Source organism: Hordeum vulgare, chromosome 7H (assembly GCF_904849725.1).
Source record: "Hordeum vulgare subsp. vulgare chromosome 7H, MorexV3_pseudomolecules_assembly, whole genome shotgun sequence".
Classification (NCBI taxonomy): Eukaryota; Viridiplantae; Streptophyta; class Magnoliopsida; order Poales; family Poaceae; genus Hordeum; species Hordeum vulgare.
The window spans coordinates 269500327-269515637 of NC_058524.1; positions in this window are offsets into that span (position 1 = coordinate 269500327).

The window sequence follows — 15311 nt, forward strand, 5'->3', positions numbered from 1 at the left end:
TATGCGAAGTATAAGGCACTAGAGCAAAAACTAATTGGACAAATGGAGGAGTCACTTACCAAGGAGTAATCTCCCCAAAACAGTTCGGAGCATGGTGCTTTGAGCAAAGAGATCGAAAATCCCAGGAAGAGGAGCAAGAACACGGGTTTGAGCTGCGAAACGATTTTTTCTGGAGGTAGGAGAAGCAGATAAGAGCAAGAATGAGTGGAGGGGGTGCATGTGGGCCCCACAAGCCAGGTAGGCGCGGCCAGGGGGGTGCCCGCGCCTCAAGGGCTCGTGGCCCACTAGTGCAGCCCCCAGACAAGCTCTTTGTCTCAGTATTTTTCAAAAAATCCAGAAAAAATTATACTTGATTTTCAGGACTTTCGGAGAACTTTTATTTCGGGGTACTTTTCTACCGGACGCTAAAACAGAAAACACGGAAAACTAAACTAAATCTATCATTTTTCTTCTAAGCAAACGAAAGTGAAAGCTTGGAACAGAGGTTTGTGACTCCTCGATTCATCCATCTCATGGTCATCGAAAGAAATCCGTTGATGAGGTTGATCAAGTCTCCTTGACAATCTTTTCGAATCACAAAAGAGAACGGAGAATTTTCGAATAGTCACTAGGTTACCTCAATGGGGATATGTATTTTCCTAACAAGCAAATCATACTTCATCTTGACACTAGGTATAGGGCATTCAAAGCTCCCAATAAGAATCAATGAATTTTTTTCGATAGCATTGACACAATGTACTCGATATTGTTTCTTCGGAAAATGCACCGTATGATCATTACCGTTGACATGGAAAGTGACATTGCCTTTCTTGCAATCTATAACAGCCCCTGCAGTGTTTAAAAAGGGTCATCCGAGGATGACCGCCATGGCATCGTCCTCGGGAATATCCAAGATAACAAAGTCTGTTAAGATAGTGACGTTGGCAACCACAACAGGCACATCCTCGCAAATGCCAATAGGGAAAGCAGTTGATTTGTCGACCATTTGCAGAGAGATTTCAATGGGTGTCAACTTATCCAGTTCAAGTCTACAATAAAGAGAGAGAGGCATAACACTAACACCGGCTCCAAGGTCGCATAAAGCAGTTCTAACGTAGTTTCCTTTAATGGAGCAAGGTATAGTGGGCACTCCGGGATCACCTAGTTTCTTCGGAGTTCGACCCTTGAAAGTGTAATTATCGAGCATGGTGGAAATCTCAACCTCAGGTATCCTCCTCTTATTAGTCACAATATCCTTCAATTACTTAGCATACAGAGACATTTTGAGCATATCTGTCAAACACATTTGCAGAAAGACAGGTCTAATCATTTCAACAAAGCGCTCAAAATCCTCATCATCCTTTTTCTTGGATGGTTTGGGAGGAAAGGGCATGTGTTTCTGAACCCATGGTTCCCTTTCTTTACCATGCTTCCTAGCGGCGAAGTCATTCTTATCGTATCTTGCTGTGGGTTATCAAGATCAACAGGTTCAATCTCCACATCCTTATCATTGCTAGGTTGAGCATCTTCATGAACATCACTATTGATATTATCATTAGGCTCATGTTCATCACCAGATTGTGTCTGAGCATCAGAAACATAAACATCGTTTGGACTCTCAGGTGTATCAGCATCTGGGTTGCTAGCGTTCCTATCATCTTTCTTCTTCTTTCTAGGATGACTAGGTGCATCAGTGCTAACTCCTTGAGAATCTTATTCAATTCTCTTAGGATGACCTTCAGGATACAAAGGTTCCTGGGTCACTCTACCGCTTCTAGTAACGACTCTGACAGAATTTTCACTCAACTCATTCAGCATGTCATTCTGAGTTTTAAGTACTTGTTCTACCTGAGTAGTAACCATAGAGGCATGTTTACTCAGAAGGTTAAGATCATTGACATTTCTGTCCACACAAGCACTTAAATGACTAAGCATACGAGCATTCTGTTCCAATTGTCTGCTAACATAATCATTGAAACTTTGTTGTTTGGCAAGAAAGTTATCAAATTCTTCCACGCATAAGCTAGCAGGTTTATCAAAAGGAATATCACTCTCATCAAATATACGAAGAGAATTTACTTCTACTACCTGTATCTGGTTATCAAGACCATGGATCTCTTTGATAGGTGGTAGATTTTTGACATCTTCAGATTTAATGCCTTTCTCTCGCATAGATTTCTTGGCTTCTTGCATATCTTCAGGACCGAGGAATAGACTACCTCTTTTATTTGGAGTTGGCTTAGGAGGTGGTTCGGGAATAGTCCAAGCATTCTCACTGCACTAGATATTATTCAATAGGATCTCAGCTTGTTCTACGGTTCGTTCCCTAAAAACACAACCAACACAACTATCTAGGTGGTCTCTGGAAGCATCGGTAAGTCCATTATTGAAGATATCAAGTATTTCATTCTTCTCAAGAGGGTGATCAGGCAAAGCATTCAGTAGCTGTACGAGCCTCCCCCAAGCTTGCGAGAGACTCTCTTCTTCAGCTTGAGCAAAGTTGTATATTTCCTGCAAGGCAGCTTGCTTCTTATGGACAGGGAAATATTTTTCAGAGAAGTAGTAGACCATATCCTGGAGGCCATGCACACAACCAGGAGCAAGAGAAGTGAACCAAGTCTTAGCATCATCCTTTAGCGAGAAAGGAAACAGCTTGAGGATATAGTATTGGCGGATCTTTTCCTCACTAGTGAATAGGGTGGCTATATCGTGCAGTTTGGTAAGATGGGCTACGACCGTTTCAGACTCATAACCGTGAAAAGGATCAGATTCAACCAGAGTGATTAACTCAGGGTCGACAGAGAATTCATAATCCTTATCGGTCACAAAGATAGGCGAAGTAGCAAACTTCGGGTCGTATTTCATCCTAGCGTTCAAAGATTTTTCTTTCCACTTGAGCAGTAACTTCTCAACATCATAGCTATCCTTACACGCAAGAAAGTCCTCAACTATCTCTCCCTCCATAACATAATGCTCAGGCATATCAGGCAATTCAGGCATAGGAGAGCTAGTTATAGCACGCAAAATAGCAGGTTCTACTTCAATAGTATCAGCAGTTTCAGAAGTATCATCACATCTAGCAGCAACTCTAGCAATTTGTGCTTCAAGGAATGCACCTAGTGGCAAAGCAGTATCAAGCATAGCATCATCAGGCAAAGAAGTATCAAAAATAGCATCATCATAAGCACCATGGGCAGCAGAAGTAGCATCATCAAGCGCAGGCGACATATCAAGATTTCTAGCAGGAGGCGACGTCGCAAACTTACTCATAACTGAAGGTCAATCAAGTGCAGAGCTACATGGCAGTTCCTTACCTGTCCTCGCAGTGGAGGGCAAGATTTCAGTTCTTGGATCTTTCGGATTCCTCATAGTGACCAGCAGAAGTCAATCCCAAGTGACTCAGAGAATATAGTTGTGCTTCCCCGACAACGGCGCCAGAAAAAGGTCTTGATAACCCACAAGTATAGGGGATCACAACAGCTTTCGAGGGTAGAGTATTCAACCCAAATTTATTGATTCGACTCAAGGGGAAGCGAAAGAATATTCTCAAGTATTAGCAGTTGAGTTGTCAATTCAACCACACCTGAAAGATTTAGTGTGTGCAACAAAGTATCAGTAGGAAGGTAGTATGATAGCAGCAGTAGCAACAGTAACCAGTAGCAGCAAAGTGACATCAGTAGCAACAGAGTAACAGCAGTAGCGGCAAATTAACGTAGCAAGGACGAGTAGTAAAAGACTCGTAGGCATTGGATCGGTAATGGATGATTATGCCGGATGCTATTCATCATGTAACAGTTATAACACGGAGAGATAAGTAACTAGCTCCCGTTCGTCAATCTAATGTAGGCATGTATTCCGTATGTAGTCATACGTGCTTAGGGAAAAGAACTTGCATGACATCTATTATCCATCCCTCCCGTGGCAGCGGGGTTCTAATGGTAACTACGGGATATTAAGGTTCTCCTTTTAATAAAGAACCGGACCAACGCATTAACACTTGGTGAATACATGAACTCCTCATACTATGGTCATCTCCGGGAGTGGTTCCGACTATTGTCACTCCGGGGTTGCCGGGTCATAACACATAGTAGGTGACTACAACTTGCAAGATAGGATCTAAAACACACATATATTGGCGACAACATAATAGGTTTAGATCTGAAATCATGGAACTCGGGCCCTAGTTACAAGCATTAAGCATGGCAAAGTAGTAGCAACATCAATCTCAGAACATAGTGGATACTAGGGATCAATCCCCGTCAAAACTAACTCGATTACATGATAGATCTCATCCAACCCATCACCGTCCAGCAAGCCTACGATGAGATTACTCACGAACGGTGAAGAGCATCATGGAATTGGCGATGGAGGAAGGTTGATGATGACGATGGTGACGATCTCCTCTCTCCGGAGCCCATAACGGACTCCAGATCTCCCCCCCACACAAACAACAGGAGGTGGCGGCGCCTCCGTATCGTAAAACACGATGACTCGTTCTCCCTGATTTTTTTCCGGACGAAACATAATATATAGAGCTAGATTGAGAGGCGGTGGAGCATCGTGGGCTCCACAAGCCTGCCAGGCGCGACGAGTGGGGGGGGGCGTGCCTGGTGGGCTTGTGGGCTCCACGCTCCACGTCCTCCGCTGATTCTTGCGCCAACATTTTTCATTAATTCCAAATAATTCTCCGTAAATTCCCAGGTTATTCCAAGAACTTTTTTTTCCGCGCAAAAACAACACCATGACAATTTTGGTAAAAACAACGTTAGTCCGGGTTAGTTTCATTCAAATCATGCAAATTAGAGTCCAAAACAAGGGCAAAAGAGTTCGGAAAAGTAGATACGACGGAGATGTATCATACGTCTCCAACATATCTATAATTTTTGATTGTTCCATGCTATTATATTATCTGTTTTGGATGTTTTACATGCATTAATATGCTATTTTTTATTATTTTTGGGACTAACCTATTAACTTAGAGCCTAGTGCCAGTTTTTGTTTCTTCCATGTTTTTGAGTATTGCAGATAAGGAATATTAAACGGAGTCCAAACGGAATAAAATCTCTAGAATGTTTTTTCTTCGACTAGAAGAAACGTGCCAGACTTGGAGAAGGGGGCAGGAGACCTGCCGGGAGACGACAAGTCTGTAGGGTGCGCCCTAGGGGGGTACCCTGGCTTGCGGGCCCCATGTAGGCCTCCTAACCCTAATCTTCGTCCTATAAATTCCCAAATATTCACCCGATACCAGAACGACAACAAAAAATAGTTTTCCTCCGCCGGGAGCATGTGTTCCCGTGAGATCCAATCTGGGAGTCGTTTTTGGTAATCTGCCGGAGGGGGAATCAATCACGGAGGGCATCTACATCAACTCCATTGCCCCTCCAATGATGTGTGAGTAGTTCACCACAGACCTACGGGTTCATAGTTAGTAGCTAGATGGCTTCTTCTCTCTTTTTTTCTTCAATACCATGTTCTTCATGATCTTGAAGGAGATCTATTCGGTGCAATACTCTTTTGCGGCATGTTTGTCGAGATCCGATGAATTGTTGGTTCATGTTCAGATTATCTATGAATATTATTTGAATCTTCTCTGAATTCTTATATGCATGATTTCATATCTTAACAAGTTTCTTTGAGTTATTGGTTTGGTTTGGCCAACTAGATTGGTAATTCTTGCAATGGGATAAGTGCTTAGTTTTGGGTTCAATCTTGCGGTGTCCTCACCTAGTGACAACGTAGGGGCAGCGAGGCACGTATTACGCTGTTGCCATCGAGGATAAAAAGATGGGATTTTCATTATATTTCTTGAGTTTATCCCTCTACATCATGTCATCTTACCTAATGCGTTACTTTGTTCTTCATGAACTTAATACTCTAGATGCAGGCACGAGTCGGTTGATGTGTGGAGTAATAGTAGTAGATACAGAATCGTTTCGGTCTACTTGACACGGACGTGATGCCTATATGCATAATCATTGCCTTGGATATCTTCATAATTATTCGCTTTTCTATCAATTGATCGACAGTAATTTGTTCACCCACCGTATCATATTCCTTCATGAGAGAAGCCTCTAGTGAAACCTATGGCCCCCGGGTCTATTTTCCATATTATACTTTTAGATCTATAAACCAAAAATACCAAAAATATATTGCTGCCATTTATTTACTTTTGTTTTACTTTTCGTTCTAGCAATCTTTTATATCTATCTCTATCAGATCTCATCCTTGCAACTAATCGTGAAGGGATTGACAACCCCTTTTTAGCGTTGGGTGCAAGTGTTTAATTGTTTGTGTAGGTGCTAAGATTGGGGCCTTGCTTGTTCCTGCTACTGTATTGATACTTTGGTTCTCAACAAACTGAGGGAAATACTTAACTACTTTGATTCATCACCCTTTTCTCTTCAAGGGAAAACCAACGCAAGCTCAAGAAGTAGAAAGAAGGATTTCTGGCACCGTTGCGGGGGAGGATACATAGCAAGATCAAGCCTAACAAGTACCCATCACAAACTCATCTCTTGAATTTACTTTATTTGCCATTTGCCTCTCATTTTCCTCTCCCCCACTTCTAAAATGATTTTCAGAAAATACCAAAAAGATTTGCCTTTTTATTCGCCCTTCTTTTGTTCATCTTTTCGTTTGATTGCTTGTGTGCTAGATCTATTTGTTGCCACCATGTATTAATCTGGGGAGGTTTACATTGAAAAGGATAGTAATAATCTTGAAGAGAATAATGATTCTCATAGAGAACCTACTATCACGCATACAAAAAAATTCCGCATAGGTAGCGGCAATATTATTGGAAAAGGTGTTATTCAAGATTTCTTTACTTGTGCTGGTACGCTATCAACTTTAGGAGGGTCTATCCTCAATAAAACTAATAGTATTGTGGATGCCATAACACTACTAATAATTGAACTGGAGAGGCAATTTTTTTCATATGCATCCTTGCATACAAAGGATTTTTCTTGAGTTCTCTAATATTCAGCTTGCTTCTGTTAAGCGCGCCACCACTATATTTCTAGCCCATGACTTTAGATTCATCATGAAAGGGGCTAGTGAAATTTTTGCTCATTATAAAATTAATGGTGGATTTCCCCCCATAGAGGAGATCCTTTTTAATCAAGAAGAAATAATGCTCCGGATTATGTTGCTTATAACAAAAATTTGAGAAAAGGGTTCCTATTGAGGTTTTGGTTGATAATATTTCTGAACTCAATGATAATTTTTCTATACAAAATAATGGATTAGAGTTCATACTAATAGATAGACTTATGACCTTCCAACAGATAAAAGCCTACAATGATGAATTGATTATACACTATAGAGGGACGAAGGAGGAACCTATTCCTCCCGCACTTGATCTTAAGGATCCTTATCCTATTAAATTTAGCCCTTTTGATTACTTTTGCTTGACACAAAGGAAACTTGCTGCTGAAAGAAGGAGTATGATATGAGCATTGATGATCTCCCTTACTATTATGAAAACACCTGGATCTATTGCATTATGCCTAGCTAGGGGCGTTAAACAATAGCGCTTGTTGGGAGGCAACTGATACGTCTCCAACGTATCTATAATTTTTGATGGTTTCATGCTATTATCTTGTCAAACTTTGGATGTTTTGCATGCCTTTTATATATTTTTTGGGACTAACTTATTGACTCAGTGCCAAGTGCCAGTTCCTGTTTTTCCATGTTTTTGACCCCTTTTAGAGGAGATTTTGAAACGGAGTCCAAACGGAAGAAAATCCCCGAAAAGATTTTCTCCATAATGGAAGAAGATCGGGAAGCTTGGGAGCCAAGGCAGGGGACCCTCAGGGGCCCCACAAGCCCCCACCCCGCGACCAGGGGGGTAGGGCACGACCCACAGGCTTGTGGGCCCCCTGCCCGCCCTCTGCCCTAGGGGTTGCGTCTATATATTCCCTAAAAATCCCAAAAAATGAGGAGATCATCGGAATCACTTTTCCGCCGCCGCAAGCTTCTGTCTCCGCAAGATCCCATCTGGGGCACGTTCTGGTGCCCTGTCGGAGGGGGGGGGGATTCGGACACGGAGGGCTTCTTCATCAATACCACGACCTCTCCGATGATGCGTGAGTAGTTCACCATAGACCTACGGGTCCATAGTTAGTATCTAGATGGCTTATTCTCTCTCTTGGATCTTCAATACAAAGTTCTTCATGATCTTCATGGAGATCTATCCGATGTAATCTTCTTTTGCAGGGTGTTTGTCGAGATCCGATGAATTGTGGATTTATGATCAAATTATATATGAATCTTATTTGGGTTTCTTCTGATCTCTCTTATGCATGATTTCATATCCTTGTAATTCTCTTCGAGTTGTGGGTTTTGTTTGGCCAACTAGATCTATGATTCTTGCAATGGGAGAAGTGCTTGGTTTTGGGTTCATACCGTGCGGTGACCTCACCCAGTGGCAGAAGGGGTAGCGAGGCACGCATCATGTTGTTGCTATCAAGGGTAAAAAGATGGGGGTTTCATCATTGGTTTGAGATTATCCCTCTACATCATGTCATCTTGCTTAAGGCGTTACTCTGTTCGTCATGAACTCAATACACTAGATGCATGCTGGATAGCGGTCGATGTGTGGAGTAATAGTAGTAGATGCAGAAAGTATCGGTCTACTTGTCTCGGATGTGATGCCTATATGTATGATCATTGCCTTAGATATCGTCATGACTTTGCGCGGTTCTATCAATTGCTCGACAGTAATTTGTTTACCCACCGTGATATTTGCTATTTTGAGAGAAGCCTCTAGTGAACACTATGGCCCCCGGGTCTAATCCACACCATATTTTCAGACTTACACTTTATACTTCGTTGCACTTTCCGCCTTTAGATCTCACTTTGCAAACAATCTTGAAGGGATTGACAACCCCTTTGAAGCGTTGGGTGCAAGCTCTTTTGTGTTTGGCAGGTACTCTGGACTTGACGAGACCCTCCTTCTGGATCGATACCTTGGTTCTCAAACTGAGGGAAATACTTACTGCTCCCGTGCTGCATCACCCTTTCCTCTTCAAGGGAAAAACCAACGCAGGCCCAGTCTCCGTCAACGTGTCAATTTTTGGCGTTGTTGTTTGAGAAGTAGCAGAAGGATTTTTGGCGCCACTGTTGGGGAGAAAGATCAAGTCAAGAACTCATCCAAGTAGGTGTCGCAAAGTCATCTCTTGCATTTACTTTGTTTGCCAGTTGCCTCTCGTTTTCCTCTCCCCCACTTCACCAATTTGCCTTTTTCGTTCGCCCTTTTTCTCGCCTGCTCTTTGTTTGCTTGTGTGCCCGCTAACTTCGCTTGTGTGCTCTTTCTGCGATTCCAAAGTCTTTATGTGATGTTTTGGGTTTTGATGAGATTGAAGAGTGTTCTCTTAATTTGCATCTTGCTGATTCTACTGTCAAGAAACCCATGGGAAGGATCAATGATGTTCTTATTATTGCAAATAGGAACTATGTACCCGTGGATTTCATTGTGCTTGACATTGATTGCAATCCTACTTGCCCTATTATTCTTGGTAGACCTTTCCTAAGGACTATCGGTGCTATCATCGATATGAAGGAAGGGAATATTAGATTTCAATTTCCTTTAAGGAAGGGCATGGGACACTTTCCTAGAAAGAAAATAAGATTGCCTTATGAATCCATGATGAGGGCCACTTATGGTTTGAGCACCAAAGACGACGATACGTGATTCTATCGCTTTTATGCCTAGCTAAGGGCGTTAAACAATAGCGCTTGTTGGGAGGCAACCCAATGAATTTATCTTCTTTTCTTTCTGTTTTGTTGCGTCCACACCATCACAATTCTGTTGTGATTGTGTTTTTTGTGTTTGAGCCAAGCAAAACCTTTATGACTAGTCTTGGTAATGGTTGTTTGATCTTGCTGGAAAAAGACAGAAACTTTTCGCTCACGAGATGATTTTTCATTTTTATTCAGAAAGAGATTTTGAGTTGATTCTTTTTGCTGCTGGTTTATATGCTTTTTTCCCAGGCCTTCGTAAGTTTTCAGATTTTTTGAGGTACCATAAGTATACGAACTATACAGATTGCTACAGACTCGTCTGTTTTTGACAGATTCTGTTTTTTGTTGAGTTGGTTGCTTGTTTTGATGAAACTATGGTTAGTATAGGGGGGGTACTAGCCATGGAAAAGTGAGAATACAGTATCCCAACACCAATATATATGGAATTCAAGTTTTCTACAGTACCAAAATAAGTAGTAGTTTGTTTTCTTGTACTAATGTTATCACGAGTTTCTGTTTAAGTTTTGTGTTGTGAAGTTTTCAAGTTTTGGGTGATGTTCTCATGGACAAAGAGATAAGGAGTGGAAAGAGCTCAAGCTTGGGGATGCCCAAGGCATCCCAAGCCAAATTCAAGGACACCAAAAGCCTAAGCTTGGGGATGCCCCGGGAAGGCGTCCCCTCTTTCGTCTTCAATCCATCGGTAACATTACTTGGAGCTATATTTTTATTCACCACATGATATGTGTTTTGCTTGGAGCGTCTTGTATCGTAGGAGTCTTTTCTTTTTTGTTGTGTCACAATCATCCTTGCTGCACACCTTTTTGAGAGAGAGAGACATGCACTCATCGTGATTTTGCTAGAATGCTCATAGTGCTTCACTTATATCTTTTGAGCTAGATACTTTTGCTCTAGTGCTTCACTTATATCTTTTAGAGCACGGCGGTGCGTGATTTGGTAGTTGGCCTATGCTATGAAAGTAGTCCCAAATGTGATAGGTACCCAAAGAGGATGCAAAAACCTCCATCTTCATGTGCATTGAATAGAAAGAGAAGTTCTGATTCTTCTCAATTATTTTTGAGACGTGGATTTGGTAATATTAGGAGTTATGTTAGTAAGGTGTTGTGAATCTAGAAATACTTGTGTTGAAGTTAGTGATTCCCGTAGCATGCACGTATGGTGAACTGCTATGTTAGGAAGTCGGAGCATAATTGATCTATTGATTGTCATCCTTTGTGTTGAGGTCGGGATCACACGATGGTTAACACCTACCAACCCTTCCCCTAGGAGTATGCGTTTAGCACTTTGTTTCGATTACTAATAAAAACTTTCGCAATAAGTATGTGAGTTCTTCATGACTAATGTGAGTCCATGGTATAGATGCACTTTCACCTTCCACCATTGCTAGCCTCTTTAGTGCCGCGCAATTCTCGCCGGTACACAAACCCACCATATGCCTCCCTCAAAACAGCCACCATACCTACCTATTATGGCATTTTCATAGCCATTCTGAGATATATTGCCATGCAACTCCCACTGTTCTGTCTCATGACTTGTGCTGTCACTCTCATATTGCCATTGCATGATCGTAAGATAGCTAGCGAGATGTTTCAACGTCATACGCATGCTAGATCGTTGCACATCCCGGTACACTGTCGGAGGCATTTCCTATAGAGTCGTCATCATTTTGAGCTTTGAAGCTATGAGTAAATAAAAGTGTGATGATCATCATTATTAGAGCATTGTCCCATGTGAGGAAATATATATATAAAAAGAAAGAGGCCAAAGAGCCCAAAAACAAAAAAAAGAGAAAAAAGAGAGGCCTAAGAGCCCAAATGAAAAAAAGAGAGAAGGGACAATGCTACTATCTTTTCCACACTTGTGCTACATAATAGCACCATGTTCTTCATGATTGAGAACTTCTTGCTTTGTCAAAATGGGCTAGTGGGAATCTTCATTATGTAACTTGGCTTGTATATTCCAATGATGGGCTTCCTCAAAATTGCCCTAGGCCTTCATGAGCAAGCAAGTTGGATGCACACCCACTAGTTTTCCTTTTGAGCTTTCACATACTTATAGCTCTAGTGCATCTCTTGTATGGCAATCCCTACTCATTCACATTGATATCTATTAATGGGCATCTCCATAGCCCTTTGATATGTCGAGTCAATGTGACCATCTCCTCCTTTTTGCCTCACAACCACCACCACACTCTATTACACCTATAGTGCTATATCCATGGCTCGCACTCATGTATTGCATGATAGTTATAAAAGGTTTGAGAAAGTAAGAGTGCGAAAACAATTACTTGGCCAATACCGGGGTTGTGCATGATTTACATTAGTTGTGTGAGGATGATGGAGCATAGCCAGACTATATGATTTTGTAGTGATAACTTTCCTTGGCCTTGTTATTTTGAAAGTTCGTGATTACCTTGCTAGTTTGCTTGAAGTATTATTGTTTTCATGTCAATAGAAAACTATTGTTTTGAATCTTACGGATTTGAACATTCATGTCACGTGAAATAAGTTGCAAAGGACAACTATGCTAGGTAGCATTCCACATCAAAAATTCATTCTTTTTCACTTCCCTACTCGACGAAGAACAGGAGTTAAGCTTGGGGATGCTTGATACGTCTCCAACATATCTATAATTTTTGATGGTTTCATGCTATTATCTTGTCAAACTTTGGATGTTTTGCATGCCTTTTATATATTTTTTGGGACTAACTTATTGACTCAGTGCCAAGTGCCAGTTCCTGTTTTTTTCCATGTTTTTGACCCCTTTCAGAGGAGATTTTGAAACGGAGTCCAAACGGAAGAAAATCCCCGAAAAGATTTTTTCCGTAACGGAAGAAGATCGGGAAGCTTGGGGGGCAAGGCAGGGGAGCCTTAGGGGCCCCACAAGCCCCCACTCCGCGACCAGGGGGGTAGGTCGCGACCCACAGGCTTGTGGGACCCTTGGGCGCCCTCTGCCCTAGGGGTTGCGCCTATATATTCCCTAAAAATCCCAAAACAATCAGGAGATCATCGAAATCACTTTTCCGCCGCCGCAAGCTTCTGTCTCCGCAAGATCCCATCTAACGCATGTTCTGGTGCCCTGCCAAAGGGGGGGGGATTCGGACACGAGGGCTTCTTCATCAACACCATGACCTCTTCGATGATGCGTGAATAGTTCACCATAGACCTACGGGTCCATAGTTAGTATCTAGATGGCTTCTTCTCTCTCTTGGATCTTCAATACAAAGTTCTCCATGATCTTCACGGAGATCTATCCGATGTAATCTTCTTTTGCGGTGTGTTTGTCGAGATCCGATGAATTGTGGATTTATGATCAGATTATCTATGAATCTTATTTGAGTTTCTTCTGATCTCTCTTATGCATGATTTCATATCCTTGTAATTCTCTTCGAGTTGTGGGTTTTGTTTGGCCAACTAGATCTATGATTCTTGCAATGGGAGAAGTGCTTGGTTTTGGGTTCATACCGTGCGGTGACCTCACCCAGTGACAGAAGGGGTAGCGAGGCACGCATCGTGTTGTTGCCATCAAGGGTAAAAAGATGGGGTTTTCATCATTGGTTTGAGATTATCCCTCTACATCATGTCATCTTGCTTAAGGCGTTACTCTTTTCATCATGAACTCAATACACTAGATGCATGCTGGATAGCGGTCGACGTGTGGAGTAATAGTACTAGATGCAGAAAGTATCGGTCTACTTGTCTCGGACGTGATGTCTATATGTATGATCATTGCCTTAGATATCGTCATGACTTTGCACGGTTCTATCAATTGCTCGACAGTAATTTGTTTACCCACCGTGATATTTGCTATTTTGAGAGAAGCCTCTAGTGAACACTATGGCCCCGAGGTCTACTGCACACCATATTTTCAGCCTTACACTTTTTAATTTGTTGCACTTTCCGCCTTCAGATCTCACTTTGCAAACAATCTTGAAGGGATTGACAACCCCTTTGAAGCGTTGGGTGCAAGCTCTTTTGTGTTTGCGCAGGTACTCTGGACTTGACGAGACCCTCCTTCTGGATCGATACCTTGGTTCTCAAACTAAGGGAAATACTTACTGCTCCTGTGCTGCATCACCCTTTCCTCTTCAAGGGAAAAACCAACGCAAGCCCAGTCTCCGTCAATGTGTCAATTTTTGGCGCTGTTGTTTGAGAAGTAGCAGCAACCCAATTTTATTTTTATGCTCTTGTATTTGCTTCTGTTTTTGAGTGCTTCACACATTATTACCTTTGTAATAATTGTGTTTTCTTGTTTTAATTAGTGTTTGAGCCAAGTAAGACCTTTGGGATGGTCTAGTGTGTTTGCAAGTTGATTTTGCTAAAAAACAGAAACTTTTATTCTCAGTCCAGGAATTTTGTAAATTCACTGGAACTTTATTTTGATCTGAAAGTTTAACAGAAGATTGATATACAAATTTCCCTAATTTTCCTAATTTTTCTGAATTGTTGGAGTTATAGAAGTATTTAAAGTTTATAGATTGCTACAAACTGTTCTGTTTTTGAGAGATTCTGTTTTTGTTGTGTTGTTTGCTTATTTTGATGAATCTATGGGTTGTATCGAGGGGTATGAACCATGGAAAAGTTAGAATATAGTAAATATTACACCAATATAAATAAAGAATGAGTTCACAACAGTACCTAAAGTGGTGATTTATTTTTCTTATACTAACGGATCTCATGAGTTTTCTGTTGAGTTTTGTGTTGTGAAGTTTTCAAGTTTTGGGTAAAGATTTGGTGGACTATGGAATAAGGACTGACAAGTGCCTAATCTTGGGGATGCCCAAGGCACCCCAAGCCATATTCAAGAATACCAAAGAGCCTAAGCTTGGGGATGCCCTGGAAGGCATCCCCTCTTTCGTCTTCAATCCATCGGTAAATTTACTTGAGGCTATATTTTTATTCACCACATGATATGAGTTTTGCTTGAAGCATCTTGTATGATACGAATCTTTAATTTGTAGTTTGCCACAATCATCCTTGCTGCACACATCTTTTGAGAGACACACGTTGAATCGTTAATTTGTTAGAATACTCTATGTGCTTCCCTTATATCTTTTGAGATAGGAAATGTTGCGTTGGAAATATGCCCTAGAGGCAATAATAAAATGGTTATTATCATATTTTCTTGTTCATGATAATCGTCTATTGTTCATGCTATAATTGTGTTAACAGGAAACAGTAATACATGTGTGAATAAATAGATCACAATGTGTCCCTAGCAAGCCTCTAGTTGGCTAGCTCGTTGATCAATAGATGATCATGGTTTCCTGATCATGGGCATTGGATGTCATTGATAACGGGATCACATCATTGGGAGAATGATGTGATGGACAAGACCCAGTCCTAAGCGTAGCACTAGATCGTGTTGTTCATATGCTAAAGCTTTTCTAATGTCAAGTGTCTTTTCCTTCGATCGTGAGATTGTGCAACTCCCGGATACCGTAGGAGTGCTTTGGGTGTATCAAACATCACAACGTAACTGGGTGACTATAAAGATGCACTACGGGTACCTCTGAAAGTGTCTGTTGGGTTGGTATGAATCGAGATCGGGATTTGTCACTCCGTGTGACG